At 40.5% G+C, this 21625-nt stretch overlaps 1 protein-coding gene across 7 annotated transcripts in view; it reads left to right on the top strand.

Moving 5' to 3' along the window:
* The window catches only part of gas2 (growth arrest-specific protein 2), an 86649-nt gene that overhangs the window by 17666 nt on the left and 47358 nt on the right, over positions 1 to 21625 (top strand). Inside the window, exon 1 of one of the 7 annotated variants that reach the window (XM_012688361.3) lies at positions 21443 to 21591. The exons of 5 other annotated variants lie outside the window; for them this stretch is intronic. The gene's annotated coding sequence lies outside the window, so the exon portion shown is untranslated. Of the gene's footprint in view, positions 1 to 21442; positions 21592 to 21625 lie in introns of those variants that run through there. One more of the 7 variants, XM_012688358.4, reaches the window with a different exon arrangement.

Genomic DNA, 21625 nt, shown 5'->3' with positions numbered 1-21625 from the left:
TATTCATTATAATTTATAAGTGATAAACTTACAGCACGCCGGGGGACAATCTAAATCATCTGTACTCTATAGCAGCAGCCGCAATCAGTTCACAGCTGAAGAGTCTGCAAGTCCTCGTGTACCCTCGCCACTACTAAGGATGTTGCATACAATAACTACAACCGATCATTAACAAACAACACACTTTTAATTGAATCCATTATTACTTAACTACGATCTGTTTGTCGGAGATGCTGTTAAAAAATAGATGTTTTTCTATTTGTGAATGTAACGGAGAACACCGGTAATTGACGGTCGGTCGGCTCCGGAGGAAGCGTGCTGCTGCGACTAAATATATACATAAATATTTATGCCTCTCGATTTGTACTGACACCGATTGCTTCGCACTGTCTTCGGCCTAAAAGACAGAAGATTGAGAATTTTATTTGTTTATTAATAAGTACATACTGCTTTTTTTTTTTTTTTTTTTTTTTTTTATGGTTGAAAGTTTACTGGTGGCCCGAGGGCCTTTCCAGTTTCACCAGGACAGGTGGGCGAGCAAAGGCTCAGCCAAGAGGGGTGGGATTTGCTAACAACTGCCCGAGCGCCTCCGAAGGAGACCTAACAACTCAAGAGCAATTGTTTCGCGAATGAATCTACTACCGGATCGGAATCGCGACCCGCTGAGAAGATCCGGCGAGAAACTCAGCGGGCTGATGCATGGGTTAGGTTGCACGTCGACCTCTTTGTCGAGTTCGACGAGTACGGTTACCGGGGTCCCTAAGCCTGCCCCTAGTATTAGAGCTGAAGGCATCTAATGCAAAGGTTATTGGATCTGATGGATCCGTAAGGACGTGTCTAGGGCGTCGACGGTGACTGGCTCCTGCATGATCAGGATTCGGGGAGTAGTCAGCGGCGGCAACGATAAGGCGATTATCATGACGCATAGCCTTATCGAAGTATCGTTCCGACGCTGACTTCATGTATTTCCGAATTGATTCGAGGCCCAGGTCGTCGTGTAGGTCAACGTTCCTCACGAACCACGGAGCCCCGACAGCTAACCTGCAAAAGCGGGATTGTAGGGATTGGAGGGTGTCTATGTGTGTGCGGGCCGCGTGAGCGAACACCACACTCGCGTAAGTCATGACGGGCCTTATGCAAGTTTTGTAAAGTGTCACCTTGTTCCGAAGGGACATTTTACTCCGCTTACAGATCATGGGGTAGAGTCTACCGAGAATAAACGCGGCACGGTCACGGACTGATTTTATATGCGGGCGGAATGTCATCGATGCATCCAGGGTAACGCCCAGGTACTTGACCTTCCTGGCCCAGGGTATGGGTTGTCTAAAGAGAGTAATCGGGGGTGTGAGATTCCTCCTCCTAATCCGGGAGGAAATCCGTGTGGAGCTTCCCCTCTGAAATAGCACCACAGTACTTTTCGCTGGGTTGATGTCTATGCGCCATTTTCGGAACCACTGTCCTAGGGCTAGGGCTGCGCTCTGAAGCTTCTTCGCGATTAGGGACTTATTTCTACTAGAATAGTAAACAGTCGTGTCGTCGGCGAATAAAGCTAAATGGGTCGGCGGCGACCGGGGAATATCGTTGACGAATAAGCTAAATAGGAGGGGTGAGAGGACAGAGCCTTGCGGGACTCCAGCTGTGAGAGGTCGTGGGGAGGAGCGGGTTCCCTCGACTCGATATCGAAAAGAGCGGTTCGACAAGAAGTCCCGTATGATGAGCACGAGACTATCCGGCACGCCCATGTTGAATAGTTTGAAAATCAAACCATTGTGCCAGACTTTGTCGAACGCTTTTGCGACGTCGAAGAAGAGAGCTCCCGTGTATAACGGTTTTGGTCGATTAAGCCCCACAAGAATGTGCTCCGTGAGGCGGTGCACCTGTTGAACGCATGAGTGATTTGTACGGAATCCGAATTGTTCATCGATGAGAATGCCCTTGGATGAGACGAAGTCTCTGAGGCGTTTGTAGAGCAGACGCTCATACAGTTTGCCTAGAGACATGAGGAGGCTAATCGGGCGGTAGCTCGTCGGATGATTTTTTGGTTTACCGGGTTTATGTATGCCGATAACGTCCGCTTCTTTCCACACCGCGGGAAAGATACAGTTCGCCATAGCGGCATTGAAAATAGATGCCAACATCACGATGAGTTGGACGGGTAGAAGCTTAATAACGCGGTTGGATATACCGTCGGAACCGGGAGCCTTGCGAGGACGTAGGTCTTTGATCAAGTCTTTAACTTCCATCGGGGTGACGGGTGGTAACGCATCAGAGGGTGGCAAGGAGGCTCTGCGTTCTACCTCACTGTCTACTAATTCTACATGAACAGGGTCCACGGATTGAGTGCTGGGCGTGCACTGGGTTTGCAATGTATCGGCCAGCAGCTCTGCTTTTTCGTCATCATCGAACGCCGCGAGTCGGCCTGAGGGGCCTACGAGGGGGGGCATAGTTACTACCGTATCCGATTTGAGAGTACGAGCTAAGCGGTAGTAAGACCTTTGAGAGGGCGCGAGTCCTTCTAAGAAATCAGACCATCTGGCATCTCGGACTTCGGTGATGCGAGACTTTACGTCGCGTTGTAGGGCACGCATTCGAATACGATTTTCCGCGGTAGGATACCTATCGTACGCACGGATCGAGGCGTTCTTAGCTCTAAGGAGTTCCCTAATATCGTCGGGCAATTTGAAGCGGTGAAGGAAGTCCTCCGCTACAACTTGCTTCGATGACCTATCTAATGTCGAGGTGATGTGTGACGTTACGATGTCTATGGCTTCAGCGGTATCCTGAGGAGACGGGATAGAGTCCGGACTAAACGGAAGCGATGGTGGATCAGATTCAGCCAGGCTGATGCCCAGCGTGTGCCAATCCACCACAGTCCTCGTGACGGGAACGGAATCGGGAGCGCGACCGAGCTTCATAACGACGGGACGGTGGTCTGAATCTAACTCTGAAACTACTTCGATCGAGTGTAAGCGCAGAGTTACGTTTTTTAATAACGCTATGTCGAGTATATCCGGGCGATGCGCGATATTTAGCGGGTAGTGAGTCGGGGTTAGCGGAGCGACGATATCGAAGGCGAGATCATCGACTAACGCGTCAAGCCGCCTGCCATTCGGGGTTGTGGTGTGTGAGTTCCACCTGATGTGTTTACAATTTAGGTCGCCCGCCAGAATGACAGAGCTCCCCATACCGAGCAGCGCCTCGATATCACTGCTTAGAACGATCTTATCCGGTGGAAGATAAACGGACGCGATAACGATCGGCGCGTGTCCCGTCAGTGAGATTCGGCACACTGATGCTTCGATATTAGCGAGCGCGGGAGGATCGAGCGGGACGCAATGCAGGGCTCTTCTATAGTAAATGACGGTACCACCACCACGGGCAGAGAGCCTGTCGTTCCTGACCATGTTATAGTTCGCGATTTTAGGGTCACGGCGCGCGGGCTTAAGTAGGGTCTCCTGCACTAAAAAGATATCAATTTGGTGGTCACGCAAAAAGTCAGAAACCTGATCACGTTGATTTGCGAGACCGTAAGCGTTAAAAAATCCTATCGTTACGGATAGGGGCTTTATTCTACTTATATACGCCATTGATTACTGGCGGAGTGAGGGGAGGACGTACGTATTTAATGACGCGTATACGTCGGCGTATTCCTGCACAACGGCGATAAAGTGTTGTGCAGTGGAGGCAGCGCGAATGGCGTCGCCCAAAGCGTTAACGCGCTCAAAGTTGATCGACTGAAAGAAGTCGATCGCTAAAGCGAGATTGTCGGACGCGGTCGGAGGGCAAGTCGCGGGAGAGGGACGAGTCGCGGGAGAGGGACGAGTCGCGGGGGCGGGACGAATCGCGGAGGAGGGAGTTGTAGCCGTGTTCGTGTACGGCAGCAAGCAGAAGCCCTTTGTAAGGTTAATGGCCAAAAATACTTAGTTACACCTATTAAGTCATGGGTGAGGACGATGGAAATGAATAATGATGTTTGTCTAAAACGGATGACTTGCGAACACCACTGATATCGAGCTCATCGTAAAAGAGTGCGTGTTACTTGTGGGTTCAGAATAGCTGAAAGTCAATAAATTTAACGGTAGTCTAAATTATTGATGCTAATTTTAGACAAACAGAGTGAAAATGTATTCGAGGATATAAAATTAATTTCGTCCACGTCCTGAAGGCCGGAAAGCATCGTAAAACTAACGAGAAGTCAGTCGGCGCGCATTATAATACTAGTAGTACCCGCCGCCGCCGCCGCCGCCGCCGCCGCCGCCGCGCCGAGCCACTGCGCTCGTCACTATTTTCGGTCACTTGGTGGTGTTGTTTGTCGACGATTTTATTTATTATGCTGTTTGAGGCGTCTTACCTAAATTTGTTTACTGCTGAATAGTTCTTTTTTTTTAAGTTGTACTAACATCTATGAGTCTTGGTCACTTGAAAAATGAATACATTCTATTACCATAAACTTTTCCTCAGTCTCATCCCTCGATTTGAGACGTCTCCTCGCCTGGGTGGGCGGTATCAATGAAGTCAAGATTTAATTAAAAGAACAGAATTTTATGCTAATAGGCTGGTATTGTATTTTAGGTAAAAATATATATTTTATCCCAAATTACGTAACTATAATATTATAATATACACACAATTGTAGTCTTACTTTGATATTGTTTTAAAATGCATTACTTTAAATTTTAAAAAAACAAATGCTCTCCTCGCATGAAAATTGATAAGTTTGTTCAAAACTTCGGCAAAAATAACAAAAACTATGTCAATAATGTTTTATTTTTTATTGGCTAATAGACATTTTTAAACCGTGATCCGAAGCACGTAATCTCTACAAAGCGTAAGGTATATATGTACCAAAGTCGCTACTTGCTATCTTGAGTCTTCGATGCAAAATTACAACACTTTTAATTTCGGGGAGCAGTGCTCTTCACACCCATTCCAGAAACATATTTCTCAGTAAACTATAGCAGGGTTACTCCATGAGTCTGATAGAGCTTTTGTTAATGTTTGTGAGCTCATTTGTCTCTCCGCGGGCACAAAACTAAGAGGATTCATCAAGGTTTATGAACTATTCGTCAGTCATGTTCCGGTGCGTGTACCTCTTATTACGAGCGTGACACCGTCTGCTCACCGCTGGGCAGGATGTCGCCGTTTTATCATTTGTGAGCTTGTTGAATCGCCACATCTTTGTGTTAAGAGTGAGGATGTTTGCCCTAAATTCGCTGATTGTGTGTGTGAAACAATATTATCCTCATATATACATCCTTCAGCTATCAAGCTTTGCTTTTATAAGCCAATGTAGGCTGATCTTTTCTCTTGGACAAGGTATTCCAGCACAACTTTAAAACTCTTCAAAAATTATTCTATTCTATAGTTCTGTTGTCGAACACAAAAGCAAAATAAGACAGCTAAGGGTGTCTTTATTATTTCAATCAATAGGACTGTTATATCTTATGATATAAAAGAGTGGAATGTCTAAAACTACAACTGATTCGACATTTTTTGTATATAAAAAAAGTAGCATAATAATATTTGTTTTGTGAAAACTTATAACGTAGTTACTTTGCACAATTGATTTAATAAAAAAAGAGAAAACTATTATAATTGTACACAGACGACACAGTAGTAGCGCACTTTACGTCTCAATAATATTCCACTCTGCTGTATTTATTTAAATTATTGCAAAAGATTGCAAATGATACGGGCAGCTCAAACCATAAAATCAGATGAAAGTGAAGTTTAAAGTATTTGAATGTACGTAAAAGGCGTATAAGTATCGGCATTCTAAAAATTCCAGACTCGAGTTATTTATTTTTTATTGGCAATGCATATCTGTGGCGCTGTTTATAGCAGCACTTACATTATTTTTGTTGGCTGCCGGCGCGAGGGCCACAGAAGGGCTTTTAACGGTGTAAGGGGCTTATAGGATATTTGGTTCAGAGCACGCGGTAGTCATATTGTGCATTGAAATGGAGTTCGATTTTAAAACTCTTTAAGATCGACAGCTTAATGTATCTACTTTGGGTGTTGAAAAAATCACAATTTGACCGAAGATTCGATAATGAGAATCGTAGTACACTTACTGCTAAGTGACCATCATAATCCGAACATACTTCGAGCTGGAATACAATAACGTTCTCTCACCATTATCCTACAGAAGTTATACCTCAAGATGGGTGGCGCATTTACGTTGTAGATGGCTCCGGTAACCACTTAACATCAGGTGGGCTTGAGCTCGTCCACCCATCTAAGCAATAAAAAAAAAAGTTTAGAGCAGAACTCACGTATTCCTCGGTTGACAACAATGCATTGATTGTTAATGATATAACACATAAACCCATTACTGCTAAAATATGTTTATAGTTATAATATATTCAACACTTTCACATACAAATGTCCCAGCACAGAGGTAATGTTATCAAAAAATTTGTTATGAGTTCATTAGTAAATTAATTATTAGTTTCATTTAATTATTTGTTTGGTACCGATAGAAAAACTCTCCTGGTCCGAACGAAGAAGTAGACAGTTGCTGCTAAACTACTGAATAGTCCAGACATTAATGACGACTTTTGATTAATTTTACGATTTCCAATCATTTTATACAATAGTACAGATGAAGCTCAAGGCCCGTCTAGCGTTAAGTAATTACTGGAGCCCGTAATACAGATCACGAAGTAGAAGCCACTATCCATTTTGACAAGTTTGGTAAAAGCTCACCACGTCTGTCCGTCTGCAGCTAAATTTTTTACCAACAATAAGATTGGTTTAATCCGGGTGTAAACGGACTACCGAAAGATGTAATTGCTGATCACAATATCAAATATTATCTTAATGTTACACAAAATACGTTTCGTCAGAGTTGACAAGTGCGATCATAATATCAACCTAGAAACATCTTCACGCCCACGCGGTGTACGTACTTGTACGGATCCCTTCTGTGGACATTATTACTTAGTACTAAAACATTTTGCGTAATGTTTTATCAACGAAACTATGAGCTACACTTTGAAAGCATAAAGTTTAATATACATATATGTATGTATATGCATCTGTTTCACGGGACTTTCCTTGAAAATAATTATAGATGTTATTGCGATGGTGTTTTCTGAGATGATAAGATAAACAAGGATTGTACAATATTTTGCATTACATTCAAACAGGCTCTGATACAGGAGATTACCGGAATTAGATTTGAACTAATTATACTCAAAGATTATAACAGGATTTATATAACGCGAACATATAAGGTTATGAAAAAAAAAAGCAAAAAATAATCTTAAAAGCAAACATATTTTTGAGAACCATAAAAGTTCTATAACAAAGAATAACGAAAGGTATTTATTTGAAACAAATAACAATAATAGTTAAACTGCAATAACTATATAGTTTAGCTTTATTAGCTATTTTCTGTGTTGTTTTGTACTTTCATACTACATATTTATAATGTTCATTGCATGTAACGTTTATGGGAACGAAAAAGTTAAAATGTCTTTACACAGCCCTTCATAAAATGTATAGAGAATGTAACTCCAATATATTGAGTATTTTTAGATCCAAATAATATTTCAATTAAAGATCGTTGTGTGCTGAGAGCTCGCGGATAGAGTCCGTTAAGTTATCAATGTCATCATGGCGGAATCACACCAGGAGTCGATAAAAATTGTTGCTTTTTTGTTACTAGTTGTTAAGTCGTCGTGGCCTAAAGGATAATACGTCCGGTGCATTCGTATCTAGCGATGCAACGGTGTTCGAATCCTGCAGGCGGGTACCAATTTTTCTAATGAAATAGGTACTCAACAAATGTTCGCGATCGACTTACACTGTGAAGGAATAATATCGTGTGATAAAAATCAAAACCGCAAAATTATAATTTGCGTAATTACTCGTGGTAGAGCCTCTTGTGAGTCCGCACGGGTAGGTACCACCATCCCGCCTATTTCTGCCGTGAAGCAGTAAATGCGTTTCGGTTTGAAGGGTGGGGCAGCCGTTGTAACTATACTGAGACCTTAGAACTTATATCTCAAGGTGGGTGGCGCATTTACGTTGTAGATGTCTATGGGCTCCAGTAACCACTTAACATCAGGTGGGCTGCGAGCTCGTCAACCCATCCAAGCAATAAAAAAAAATTCTAATCGTATTAAACCAGTGTACTAGAATACATTATTGCATTTTGTACATACATACAACATACATTGTAAGCGGTTTTTGCTGGTGGTAGGACGTAACGTGAACTCGCCCGGGTAGTTATCGACATCCTACTGTTATCGCCGTAAAGCAGTTACGCATTCCGGGCTGAAGTGTAGGATAGTGCGTGGGTAGTGATGGGTATTCATGTTTGTGTATCCCCAGTAACCGCATAACACTAGGTGGGCTGAGTGTCCTGGAGGACATTAAAAAATACACCATTTTTTTTTATTGCTTAGTTGGGTGGACGAGCTCACAGCCCACCTGGTGTTAAGTGGTTACTGGAGCCCATAGACATCTACAACGTAAATGCGCCACCCACCTTGAGATATTAGTTCTAAGATCTCAGTATAGTTACAACGGCTGCCCTACCTTTCAGACCGAAACGCATTACTGCTTCACGGCAGAAATACGCAGGCGTGTGGTACCTACCTGCGCGGACTCACAGAGGTCCTACCACCAGTAAACCCAACCATTTCATTACGAAATTTGGCTAACTGTCATTTAGTCGGCTGTTACATAAACACAAATTTACATACATACACAAAAGCCTACAAAATCTGCGTGTATTTTAAAATGTATAGCATTTATTTCCACTTTCCCTGGCGCGCTAGCAGCAGTGGACTGGACGGCAATCATTGTGATTACTGTGACTAATTAATTAGGCTTTCGCGTACACGCGTTGCGTAAGCCCTTGGACCGCGACGCATGTTTGCGTATGAATTTTTTGTTCGCATATTGTGTGTATTGTTCAACAAAATAGAAAGTATCTGCGTAAAGACATTTTTTCGTAATGTCTGGATTGCTCTCAGTTTTGTTTGATATTCGAAGTTACATATTTTTTTCTTTTTTCTGTGACGTGCACACGAGCTGTTCCCTTGAACAGAACCGTTTCAAAATTAATAATCGAGATTTATATTATACAAGTGGCCCGCTCCGGCTCCACTCGGGTCTTTAACAAAAATTTCAACGATACTTGACGCTGTTTTTTTTTTAAATAAAAGAACACTTATTGCCGCATAGCTGTAATAGTTAGACATATTATGCTGTCGCGACACTTTTTGTAAATAATATGTTCTATAAAGTCGTAGTTATTATGTTATTCTATCATCAATAGTATTCGCAGGGCACGCGATGTAAAGAATATTTTAGGTAATTTTTTTACACTTTGGGTTACATTATTGGAGTTTTAGTAAGGATCCCTCATTTTTGTTAAAAAAGAATATAGCCTATGTCACTTGGAAATAGTGTAGCTTCCAAATAGTGAAGGAATTGTTCAAATCGGTTCATTCGTTTCGGAGCCTATTCAATACAAACAAACAAACAAACAAATCTTTCCTCTTTATAATATGGGTATAGAAAAACTGTTTTACCATCGTCAATACAGACTTCTTGAACAAATGCGACGAAAAACTGATCACGTACTGCAAATATTTGGAGCAAAATAAAACGTTCCTTTTATTGGTCTACCCGCAGTCACAGAGCATGCCCGCAACACGGACCCGCCCGGACCGGTCCTAGCGGAAGTGTACACGCCGCTACGCACGTCACGGATCTGATCTAGTACATTGCACGTGGGATGGAAGAGTGTTAGAGCCTCTCAATGTCTTGCATTAAAGGCACAGTTTTGGCTCCTATCACGTTTCTTATTTAACAATTCTAAACTAGGATATTTTCCTGTGCTATCGACAAGAACAAGAGTTCCCAAAACCAAAAAACAGAACAATAAAATGGAAACTCCAACTGAAAACAAAACACAGACTCGGGGTAGGCAGCGGCTTGGCTCTGCCCCTGGCATTGCTGAAGTCCATGGGCGACGGTAACTTCTCACTATCAGGTGGGCCGTATGCTCGTATGCCTACAAGGGCAATAAAAAAAAAACCCCGACCCCATAGAGACGACAGACTAAAAAGACGATCAAATGCTCCAACTGATCTACGAATTTTTTGACAAATACATTGTAATTGCGTGAGTTTAGGATAGCTGCATACAAAAATAGCAGTATGTACTTATTAATAAACAAATAAAATTCTCAATCTTCTGTCTTTTAGGCCGAAGACAGTGCGAAGCAATCGGTGTCAGTACAAATCGAGAGGCATAAATATTTATGTATATATTTAGTCGCAGCAGCACGCTTCCTCCGGAGCCGACCGACCGTCAATTACCGGTGTTCTCCGTTACATTCACAAATAGAAAAACATCTATTTTTTAACAGCATCTCCGACAAACAGATCGTAGTTAAGTAATAATGGATTCAATTAAAAGTGTGTTGTTTGTTAATGATCGGTTGTAGTTATTGTATGCAACATCCTTAGTAGTGGCGAGGGTACACGAGGACTTGCAGACTCTTCAGCTGTGAACTGATTGCGGCTGCTGCTATAGAGTACAGATGATTTAGATTGTCCCCCGGCGTGCTGTAAGTTTATCACTTATAAATTATAATGAATAATAAAGAGCAGATAAACTAAATTTTAAGTGCGGTTTTTATCGTTATAACCGCTTATCAGCACATTTCTATCGCAAAGCAATTTTCATTACGCTGTTGTTTCAACGTGTACAGTTACAGCTATCTACCTACACTTCTCTTGGTTACTTCAATGTGCATTATTGAGGATAACTAAAAAACTACTGGTCAAATCTTGATAAAGTTGAAGTAACACATAAAAAAAATACAATGGATTTCGAACGGTGGAACATCCTCCTTTTTTTTTAAGTCGTGTTTACTTGTTTGTCGTCTATGCGTCCATAACCACTTGTTGTTGACCATCCAGGTTAGGTCATACTACCATCAGCGGGAGGCAGGTGGAGTGCGCATAGTTCCAAGCAATCGATGTTTTTCATACGATTAACGATATTCACAGCTGCGCGAATTACAAATGTACGTCACGGACAACCTACTAAAATTACAAATGAAAAATGCACAATGACAATACTGCAAAATATTATTGAAAAATCATGACTAATGCCTCAGTGTTTCTGCTTAGATTGTCGTATTTTTAGTTTGTCACCTAATTAACTATGGTACATTGCAATCATTGCAATTTTGTGTTACAGATTACATGCACCATATTGTATTAATGCGGAGGGACCTTCAGTTGATATTATTCTGTGTTTTTTTTTCCTACCTAAGCCTTGAGAGGCTATTTCAGCGTAACCTTAACTAGTAGGTGAGCTCACGGGGCTCAAACCGCAGTGATGCTAACACTGACCCTAGCAAGAGCAGTGCTTCGCAGAATCTAACGCCGGATCGGAAACGCGACCCGCTGAGAAGATCCGACGAGAAACTCAGTGGGCTGTGTTAATTCGCTCGCCGAGCCCTTCGTCGCAAGCGACGGGTTCGACGAGGACGGTAACCGGACTATTCGCTAAACCATGTGATCACTGTATCACTAACTTAGCTAATAATGGACAGCTATCCCGCTCCCGTGTAGTTCGTGGCGCGAGTGGCTGGGACTATTTGTTTACAATAATAACGTAACATAAGTTAATTAAGTAGTCGCCGAAAGAGGAGGAAACATCGACCGCCCTTTAAAATAACGCCCGCATCCTCCCCGCGGCCATCCGTCTCACTAAAGTCGACCGGTTGATGGCCTCAGAGCTGTGGCGAATGTTCTCTAACATGTATTTTTGATCGAGTTTAATATATTGCCTTTATAAGATAATTTACTACCTAATTATTATTTATTGTGCGGTTTGTTATAAGGATCTAAGTTCACGTTGCAGTTGCATACACGTTTGTCCCAAGAAATGCCGATTAAACTTGTTTTTTAATACGCTTTTATTAGCTTCAGACGTATGTATGTTTGTAACGGAATCTTTGAACATGATTTTGACCCCCTTCAAAACGTCGGATTAACTCGAAATTTGGTATACTTATTAAGGACCAATGACAATTCAATATTTAAAAAATAAATTGAAAAAATTGAAATTAAACGAAAAAATTAAAAATATAGAATAGTCTAAAAAAACTAAAAAAATAAGTATGCTTTTATAGAAAATGGAGCTAAAAAATTGAAAATAAATTTTAATAAATTTGAATTAAAAATAGTGTCTTTTTTTTTGTAGGACATGAAAAAAAGGCGTAAAATGCAGTTTTATGAGTTTCTCTGAGTATCACTACTGATCAATTTCATGTCTGTTAGGTTATTCGCTTATTTTACGACGTAATATCGATCAAGGTTCACGTTCTGGTATTTGATTCATTCACATTTCTGTTCACACTTCCTTCGGTGGACCACCCGCGGTAATAACTTACATCAGTATTACTTATACTTCTATTTTCGGAAGTCTGATGGAATGGCAGAGTGTATATACGGGCTTATGGCCGATGTATTACCCGTTTTAAAAATCGATTATTGAGGAGAGATTCGAGTGTCAAGAACTTTTTCTTTTATTTATCTGGGCAGTGGAATTTACAGGCCACTTGTGTAAAGTTCTAACCGGATCGCATTGATACTTATCTTGAGCTTTGAGGTCAGTCTCAATCGTGATGTCCCAAATCGGGACACAGATAGCTCGCGGTTATTGGTTGGCATCTACCGCCTGATCGGGCCTACTAGACGGCTTGCAAAACTAAATTAGAATTCACCGTATAACTTTAAATGCTGTTATAACCACAACGGGATAATTAGGCAAAATTAGTAAGAAAACTTTAGTAAATTAGAATACAAATATTTAAAATGCTTGACTAGGCTTGTTACCAGTCGCAAATAGCTTCATGAAGACATAAGTGGCCTTTTAAGGAGTTTTGCATAATTTATTAATTAGTAATGTGACCGTTTTGGGTCACCTGCCTGTTCACACTAGATTGATGGTGCCGTTTCAATACTAAATTCCGTAAAAGGAGCCGAGTAAATGCTACGCTAAGAAGCAAAGCGATCTCGGGTAATCCTTGTAAAAATACATCGTTTTATTCTGAACCTTATTCTTCCACCTGGAGATATAAATAAAGTCGAACTCTCTCCTTTGCTTTGATTTTTTTTATTACCATCCAAAGTCGACGAAATTCCGTATTTACTTAAAGTTTCGTGGTCACCATCGCTCATGAATATCAGCAAGTTACAAGCCGTTGACTTATTAGTAAAGACATTACTGGCTTTCACGCTGGACACTTGTGGTAGGACATCATGTGAGTCCGCGCGGGGGTGGTCTCCCTATTTCTGTCGTCAAGCAGTAATGCGTTTCGGTTTGAAGGGCGAGGCAGCCGTTGTAACTATACTTGAGACCTTAGAACTTATAATGCAAGGTGAGTGGCGCAATTACGTTGTAGATGTCTATGGGCTCCAGTAACCACTTAACACCAGGTGGGCTGTGAGCTAGTCCACCCCTCGATGCAATAAAAAAAAACACGTGATTGCTCCAGGACAGAAATGGACACTCACGGCGCGTTCGCTACTGCTGCTCATGATAAAAATTAGAGGAGTTCAGAAAATTGAAGATACTGGGAATGAATGATGGGGAAGAACTAACACAAACAGCTTGAGAATGTCAGGTTCACAACCTAACCGGTACGCAGCATTAGCTGACTAAGATCACAACAAAATACTTATATTAATGGTCGTAAAGACTTCTAACATTAAATTTGAAATAAAAAATTACACGAACTGTAAATAAATCCGTAGAAATATGGAGCGTACCACGATAACAGAAATAGAATGAGTTTAAATGAGCGCGGAATCCCGGCAGGTTGGATTGTGAGGGTAAAACGGTACGGATTAGTAGCGGGTATGCAACAAAACATATTAATATGAAGCATTCCCGGGGGCTTACCGCCGGACGCCCTGACATTAGCCTCGCCCGTCTCGCGGCGCGTCGAGGGGGCGCGGATCAAAGCTATTAAAAGGAATAATATCGTTTGTTGACGAGACGGAAACCGACAGACGTCTCGTATACAATTATTGCAGCTTCGTCCCGTCAAACGCTTCTAATTTTTATTTTTCTTTAACATTGACTAACTTTTTTATTTATTGCTTAGATGGGTAGACGAGCTCCCACCCCGCCTGGTGTTAAGTGATTACTGGAGCCCATAGACATCTACAAGGTAAATGCGCCACCCACCTCGAGATATAAGTTCTAAGGTCTCAAGTATAGTTACAACGGCTGTCCCACCCTTCAAACCGAAACGCATGACTGCTGCGCGACAGAAATAGGCAGGGTGGTAGTACCTACCCGTGTGGACTCACAAGAGGTCCTACCACCAGTGACTGGTAGGTACTGGTTGAGATCTTAAATATATTATATCAATTTAAAATCGCTGCCTACTTCAGATTTGTCTCAAAGAATAATGATAATTTGGGTTAGTACATATTTAAATAAACGTTCGCATTTCAAAAACGTATTACTCAACAGATTTGAAAATTATGGTGGAGATCGTCCTCTTAATTTTTGCTGAGTACGGATGTGCAAGTGGCACTGCAGCCAGACGGTCTGTCGCGGCGAACAATAGAGAGGGGATGGAGTGCTCTGTGCTCGAGTCTCGGTCATGTCTGTCTCTTTACAGAAAAGGGACCCCTACGCTTTGTAATTACATAGTTCTTATTGCCCTGATACCACAATACATAAATACACTAGCTTTTGCCCGCGACTTCGTCCGCGTGGAATAGTTGCCAATAATGCTTTATTTTAGAACAAATTTGGTTAGCATAAAAAACATTATAGTGAGCCAACCTTAACGTATAGACATATGCTGTCGCGGACTTTTTTAGATCTTTTAAAGGGGAACAATTCTGTCATACATTATTTTAGCGAAACTTCAACCGTTTCTGCAGCGCAAGCAGCGGAGGCTCTCAAAAGGGAAAAAACCGGATTTTGATACATTCTTTATTGGTGCTCCGCTTGTATTGGTCTTAGCGTGATGTTATATAGCCTTCCTCAATAAATGGGCTATCTAACCATGGGACCAGTAGTTCCTGAGATTAGCGCATTTAAACAAACAAACTCTTCAGCTTTATAATATATAAATAAATAAATAAATAATAAATACATATATCAGACAAAAATTGAAAATGTTCGATAATGTAAAGGTAGCGCGTCACTCGACTTAAACACTTATTTAAATATTTATTTTTAAAATACCGACACAACATTTTTACGTCGTCACCGAGGTCATGCTCCTCAATTAATAATTCAAAAACATTTGTTGTTTATTTGTTAATGTAATTACAATATGTATTCCGGAGCAGAGTGAAACATGTGCCTTCAGTGAAGTCATACGATTGCACAGCTGAGCCGGCCCCTTGTTTTTCAGCCTTCGCTAGTTGGCATGAAAGCAACCGTAATTATAATTTATTCCTCTACAGCCATTGTTTCATATACTTTGCCTTTATAATTTTTTTATGTCAAGAGCGTATTTATTAAACAGCTGTACTTACAAATAAGAACCTGACTACAGGAAAATAGAAGTCCGTGTGCGCTCCTCACTGGAGTGTACGTAGTTATATCTCCCTCGTTTTATGCTAACCTAGTACTTTTAAATTTCAAATGATACTAAGCTATAAAACAAAATCTAAATCTGTACGTAAAGGATGAACAAGCAAACGTACTTTCCCCGTTTCTAATAATTATTTTAAATATATTTATAAAAGCGACTACATGCATGCACATGACGTGATATTAAAAAAATATAAACAGACTAAATTAGAAACAAGACGGAATTCAAAACATCCATTTTAGGTCAAACGTTGCACCAAACATCAGTCAGCACGTTAAACGCACAAGATCAAAGAATTACTTTCTTTCAAACATGGATTCCTGGTAACTTCTGCTATCATGTATGAAATATAGGAAGTATTTTTTTCTCTTTCGTGTTCGTTAATTTTGTGTAGGTACGAACGACAGAAACGGGTTATTGTGTCCTATGGTTTGTTATTTCCATGAAATAGTCGTAAAAACGTTGCAGAGAGGGGTGGCCAGGACAATATTGCGGCATATTTACAATACCGCTTACACGCTTGTCTAGACATGGCGAGCATACTTGTATTACCTTGCTATTTTAATCTAAAAAGAGATTGAGTACATAGTACTATGAAATTTTAATGTGTCCATTTGATAATGTCGTCTTTGTACTCAATTATACTATTCATGTTAATTAGTCCTTTCTATACCTCGAAAGAACTAGCGGGTATCTCAGAATGTTTTTCGTTTTTAGCTGTGAAATAAAAAACAACAATATTTATTAAAACTCGTTTTATTTATTGTTAAATTCAAGAGCAGTTCTTGAAGTTTATTTATGAAAAAACAACAGTTTGCAAATGCGCACCATGCACTTATTCATACACATTTAACCTGGAGCTAAACTTTTCAATCACTCGCTGGAGCATCGCTCTTGGAATAAGAGTTGATTTCTTCTGTGATTATTTGCTTCAAAACATTCAGGTTGGGCAATGGATTGTAAACTTTACTTTTTTGGTAGCCCCATAAGAAAAATAAGCAGACGTTAAATCAGGGCTCCTCGGTGGCCAGTTGATGTCTCCTCGGCGACTTATCACTCTTCCAGGGACTAAATCTTGAAGAGCAGCTAATGAGCCATTTGTAATATGAGAAGTGGCTCCATCTTGCTGGAAAAAGGTGTTGTAGCCATACTGGTTTTGCATTTCTGTAGCCAAAAAAGTCCAGATCATATGGCAGTATCGAGTAATCAATTCAAAAACGAAAAACATTCTGAGACACCCTTTAGTTTGTATGTCGGGGTTTATCAGTTGCTCTTTGGTAACTCGCGTATTACACATCATCTTCTTTTATCTCGTTCGCCGGATCCTATACACCCTTATCCCAATGCAATTGCTACTTTGACTAAATCTCAAACCAATTCCTAAGCAATTCTGAGCAATTGTAAGCGTACACATTTTTAAACAAACAATAAAGAAGTAGCTTACTAAAGTGGCCTTCAAACTCTTTAGTAAGACAAAGATTGATTGTATTTTCTTATATGTACCTACTTAATACATAGTAAGTATTGAGGTCAGAGCCTAAAGCACTGTTGATTGAAGAAGTAAACTTTGTAAATGAGTATGACATCAGCCACATCACAATGTTTTAAGTTTCAGTGCGCTAGTCATGTTTCTTTAATTGCTGCTACCCTGCTCCTTGCCGGGGTCAAATGTATGATTTATTGTACCCACAGACGACCTAAGTCTTAGTTTCAATTGCCACACTAAACTGCTCCAGTTATATTACTTATTATACCAATAACAATTAGTTTTGCAGAGCAGTTATCACTAGTGGGACCATTTTTTGTGCCATATTATTTATTATGAAAGCTTAAAATTACAATTTGATATTTTTTTCCCTAGTAGGTAGACGAGGGTAAGGCCCATCTGATGGTGAGTGGTTACCGTCGCCCATGGACTTCAGCAATGCAACGGACAGAGCCAAGCCGCTGCCTGCCGTAAAGTATACTCTCCACAAAAGCTTGGTTTGAAGAAGGACATGTCTTAGCGCTCGGGAAACACCGTCTAGGGGAGCTCATTCTAAAGCCGGGTGGTACGTGGCAAAAAAGATCTCTGGAAGCGCACTGTGGATGAACGCAGTGGTTCTAGGTAGTATGGATGAACTCAACTCCGGTGGCGGGCGGTGCGGTGGTGAAAACGAGATGATGGGATCATCTCAAACAATTCCTCAGAGCATTGGATGAAACAACTGCCTATTAAGAGTATATGAAAGTATTAGTAAGAGAGTAGAATATTTTAGACATGTGTTTTACAAAAGACATGTTACATAACGTGAGAGCATTTCGGTGGCCCTTAAAACTTAAAAGGGTCGTTATCTGTTACCCAAGTCAAATGTTTAAACAAAAACCAATAAAGTTATTTAAAGTACGGTATTAAACGATGACCTTTGATCTCTGGGTAATAGATAGATAAGTTTGTTTATTGTTAGAAGATATTTATAATTGTATGAAAAAATATATATCTTGTTATATAATTAAACTCTTAATTGCGCCATGTATGTAGCGGACAGTTTCTTGCTTATATTTTGGGTTTGTGAGGAGGAAGATTTACCAATAAAAAAATTAAGAAGCGCATCTCGTAGCTGACAGTTTATTGACAACCATAGACAAAATAAAAGAAAAACTTATAAAAAATACATAATATGACAATTGTTTCTTTGCAATTAAACTTTTTACGGGCGCGTTCCGAACACGCTATATATATTTGTCGTTATGTGGTTCCTACAGCCTACATCACGATGTAAATGCCGCCACCCACCAAGCGACATCTAATCGAATTTTCTCTTATACTGTGGCTGTCCACTCTTCAGACCAGGATGCACGACTACTTAAAAACCGAACCGACAAGGCGGTACTCACCGACGAGAACTCGCAGTATGCTCTATCAACACTAAGTGTCGGCGCACACGGGCCACCAGCCAGAACCACAAAACGCAGCCACCGACCTATGTCCTGTTGTTTCCATACATTTCGCATGGACTCGCCGCACACTGTGTGTATACGTCGGTGGTCTCCACACGCCACAAATCGCCACTGCTCGCCTCTAGTGGTCGGCTCGGCCACAAAACGCGGACACAAGCCACTCGCGCGACTATACACCCCTTCTCTCCCTTCATTTTTTGTTGGAGTCCATTATGATACTTTTTTTTTTTGCTTAAATGGTTTGGACGAGCTCACAGCCCACCTGGTGTTAAGTGGTCACTGGAGCCCATAGACATGCACAACGTAAATGCGGCACCCATCTTGAGATATAGTTTTAAGATTTCAGTATAGTTACAACGGCTGCCCCACCCTTCAAACCGAAACGCATTGCTGCTTCACGGCAGAAATAGTTGGGGTGGTGGTACGTACCCGTATAGACTTACAAGAGGTCCTACCACCAAGCAAGCACGCGTTAAAAAAAGTAGCGGCCACCGACTGCAACATGGATCACAAGTGGCTGTCTCGCGCGTCAGCTTCTTTTGTAGCCCCTTCTGGCTTCAAGTGGCGGCGATTGTGGATGTGGATAGTGGCCCGTGTGCGGCGACCCTAAGCTCTAGTAAACTCATATCGTTTTCGCTTATTACATGTTAATGACTATTATTCACAAAGTGTGTTTCTAAACTATTACAACTATTTAGTAGCTGATGATGGTAATTACATTAAGGAGGTAGACGAACAAGTTTAAACAGACATTAACATTGTCAAAAACGACCATGGACTTAAGAACATACAAATATCAATTAGATGTCCATTGTTAGCTTGGACCACTTATTAAATTCTGATCATGCATTTTTCTTTTCTTGATGCGAAGTGGATTTTGATGAGATGTCGCATCTGCACTATCTTCCATCTTATTTTAGCTGTTGCGCTAATTATAATAAACATGTAAATTCTGGTGATGCTCCACTGCTAAAAACATCGACTTTGTTGGAACTACTAGCGCGCCATCTATCGTAAGTACATTGTACTATAACCCTTCCTCACTAACGGATTAATGTCTTAGAAAACTCTAGATGACAAACATTCATTGCTTTAATAATATTTTTAAATACTACGAACGAAGAACGAAACAAGTTAATTTTAATCTGAATGTTTTCGTTTTCTGATAAGTATTATTGATTGTCCAAAGTTAGGAATAAATTCATCGTATCTCCTTTTTGAATTTCGGGGGTGAGGGAGCTCATACTGCGGATATTACATCTCTGTCTAACTTTAGAGCCTTCGAATTGGTGGGAGTGCGAGGCGAGAGATTGATTCACATGGGTTGCAGATGCTGTGCATGATGTATGCGGTAGTGAGACATTCATAAATTTTTTACTATGTGTTGCTGAAATAATGTTAAAATTATGGTTGTCCATGGCCGGAGATTCCACAAATATAACACGGATGCCATCGCCCACCAATAAAGTCATCCAGGATCTATTTTCAATAGTAGTTCAAATAAAATTCCAGTTGGAAACCGTTCTACTACGTACGTTACTATGCATCCTGATTATCTTATTTACGGAGCTTTTAGACTCTTCAAGCACCGGTCGCCGCCTTCGTCGAATTCGTCTATTACGATATACAGTTCGGCGTGCGAATTAGCCCATTGACACGAGCCAACGGATCTTCTCAGTGGGTCCCAATTCCGATCCGGTGGTAGATTCTGTGAAGCACTGTTTTTGCTAGGGCCAGGTAGCAAATTTTCTGAAATTGAGCCCGTGAGCTTACCTCCTTAGGCTACGAACGATTAGTTAGAAAAAATAAATCTTGTTTACTTATGTGAAAATTAAATCAGTTGCACTTTAATGATATATAGTTTGAAATTATATGATAGTAAATGGTAGCATTAGTAAACTCATTGTACTATTTAAATGCAGAACGAATCCCGAGCAATTTGGCCTCAAAATCTGAACTTGACCTTATGCATAATACCGTCCAGTCTCTAATACTGGTATTGAGGTAGTATAACTTTAAGGAATTTTCTTCTATTGTTGACCAACAGTATGAATTAACTGCTGTCAGGTAGTAGCTTCGTCTAGGAGAGGATCTTATGTGATTTTAACTTGGTGTGAATTAATCATGAATGGCTAAGCGCAGGTACCGTTGCAGGGTTTGTACTTTTTGTGATCATCGACGTCTATAAGAGAGTAATTATTTTATCTAAAATACATTAGTGAAGAATAATAAAAATAAGATATAATCAGGTATAATAAAAGGCCCCAAAAAAAGAGTTTCTCCGGTGCTACGTGTACCGCAGCATGCACGATAATAATAAGAACGCCCAGACCTCGAACTACAGACATATTTAATAAAGATATTGATTCCAACCGGGAATAGAAACTGTGGCACGTGTTACAGTAATCATCGGTCACTAGCCACTAGACTAAAGAGGTGATCAGTATGACTAGCGGTAATGCCGTTCAGCATTGAACATAATTATTTTTCTTCTGCTTGTTGTCTTTTCGTCACGGGAGATAGTTTATTTAGATAGTTTAGGTAATAACAAACTAGTAATTTCTTCTCGTGTGTGTTATAGTGTATCTTATTCTACTGTAATTATTACCTTATTCCAATGCTGTGAGAGTTTCATTTAAATTCTTAAACCTTATTTCTGCCGTCACCAATAAAAAAAACGGATTCAACGTAACAGTGAGTGAATTTTTTTTAAAATTTAAATTTCATATTTTGCTTTTTTGTGAGAAAAGAAGCCAAAGTAGTTATTAATATTATTTTGATTTACAAAATTTGATAGTCAACTTTTTATAATAATATAAGCTCCGAGTCTAAAGCTTACGAATATTACGTCGATGCTACAGCCAGCTTATTGTTCGCTTGGGCACGTTGCCGACGGGCCGACGGTCTGGGCCAGTCGCGGCTGAACGATCGCTCTGAGTGCGCGTCGTCAACTAAAGCAAATTTAATATTTCGTGGTTTGTGAAGTTTAATTATTATCCGAATCAATAAATCAGTGCTGATAATAGTATTCATGGAACATATTTATGGTAAGTTTAATTTATGATTTTGCGTAAAACTGTG

Source organism: Bombyx mori, chromosome 14, assembly GCF_030269925.1.
Source record: "Bombyx mori chromosome 14, ASM3026992v2".
Taxonomy (NCBI): Eukaryota; Metazoa; Arthropoda; class Insecta; order Lepidoptera; family Bombycidae; genus Bombyx; species Bombyx mori.
Note: the sequence above shows the minus strand (reverse complement) of the source record. Positions and strands in the feature narration are given on the sequence as shown.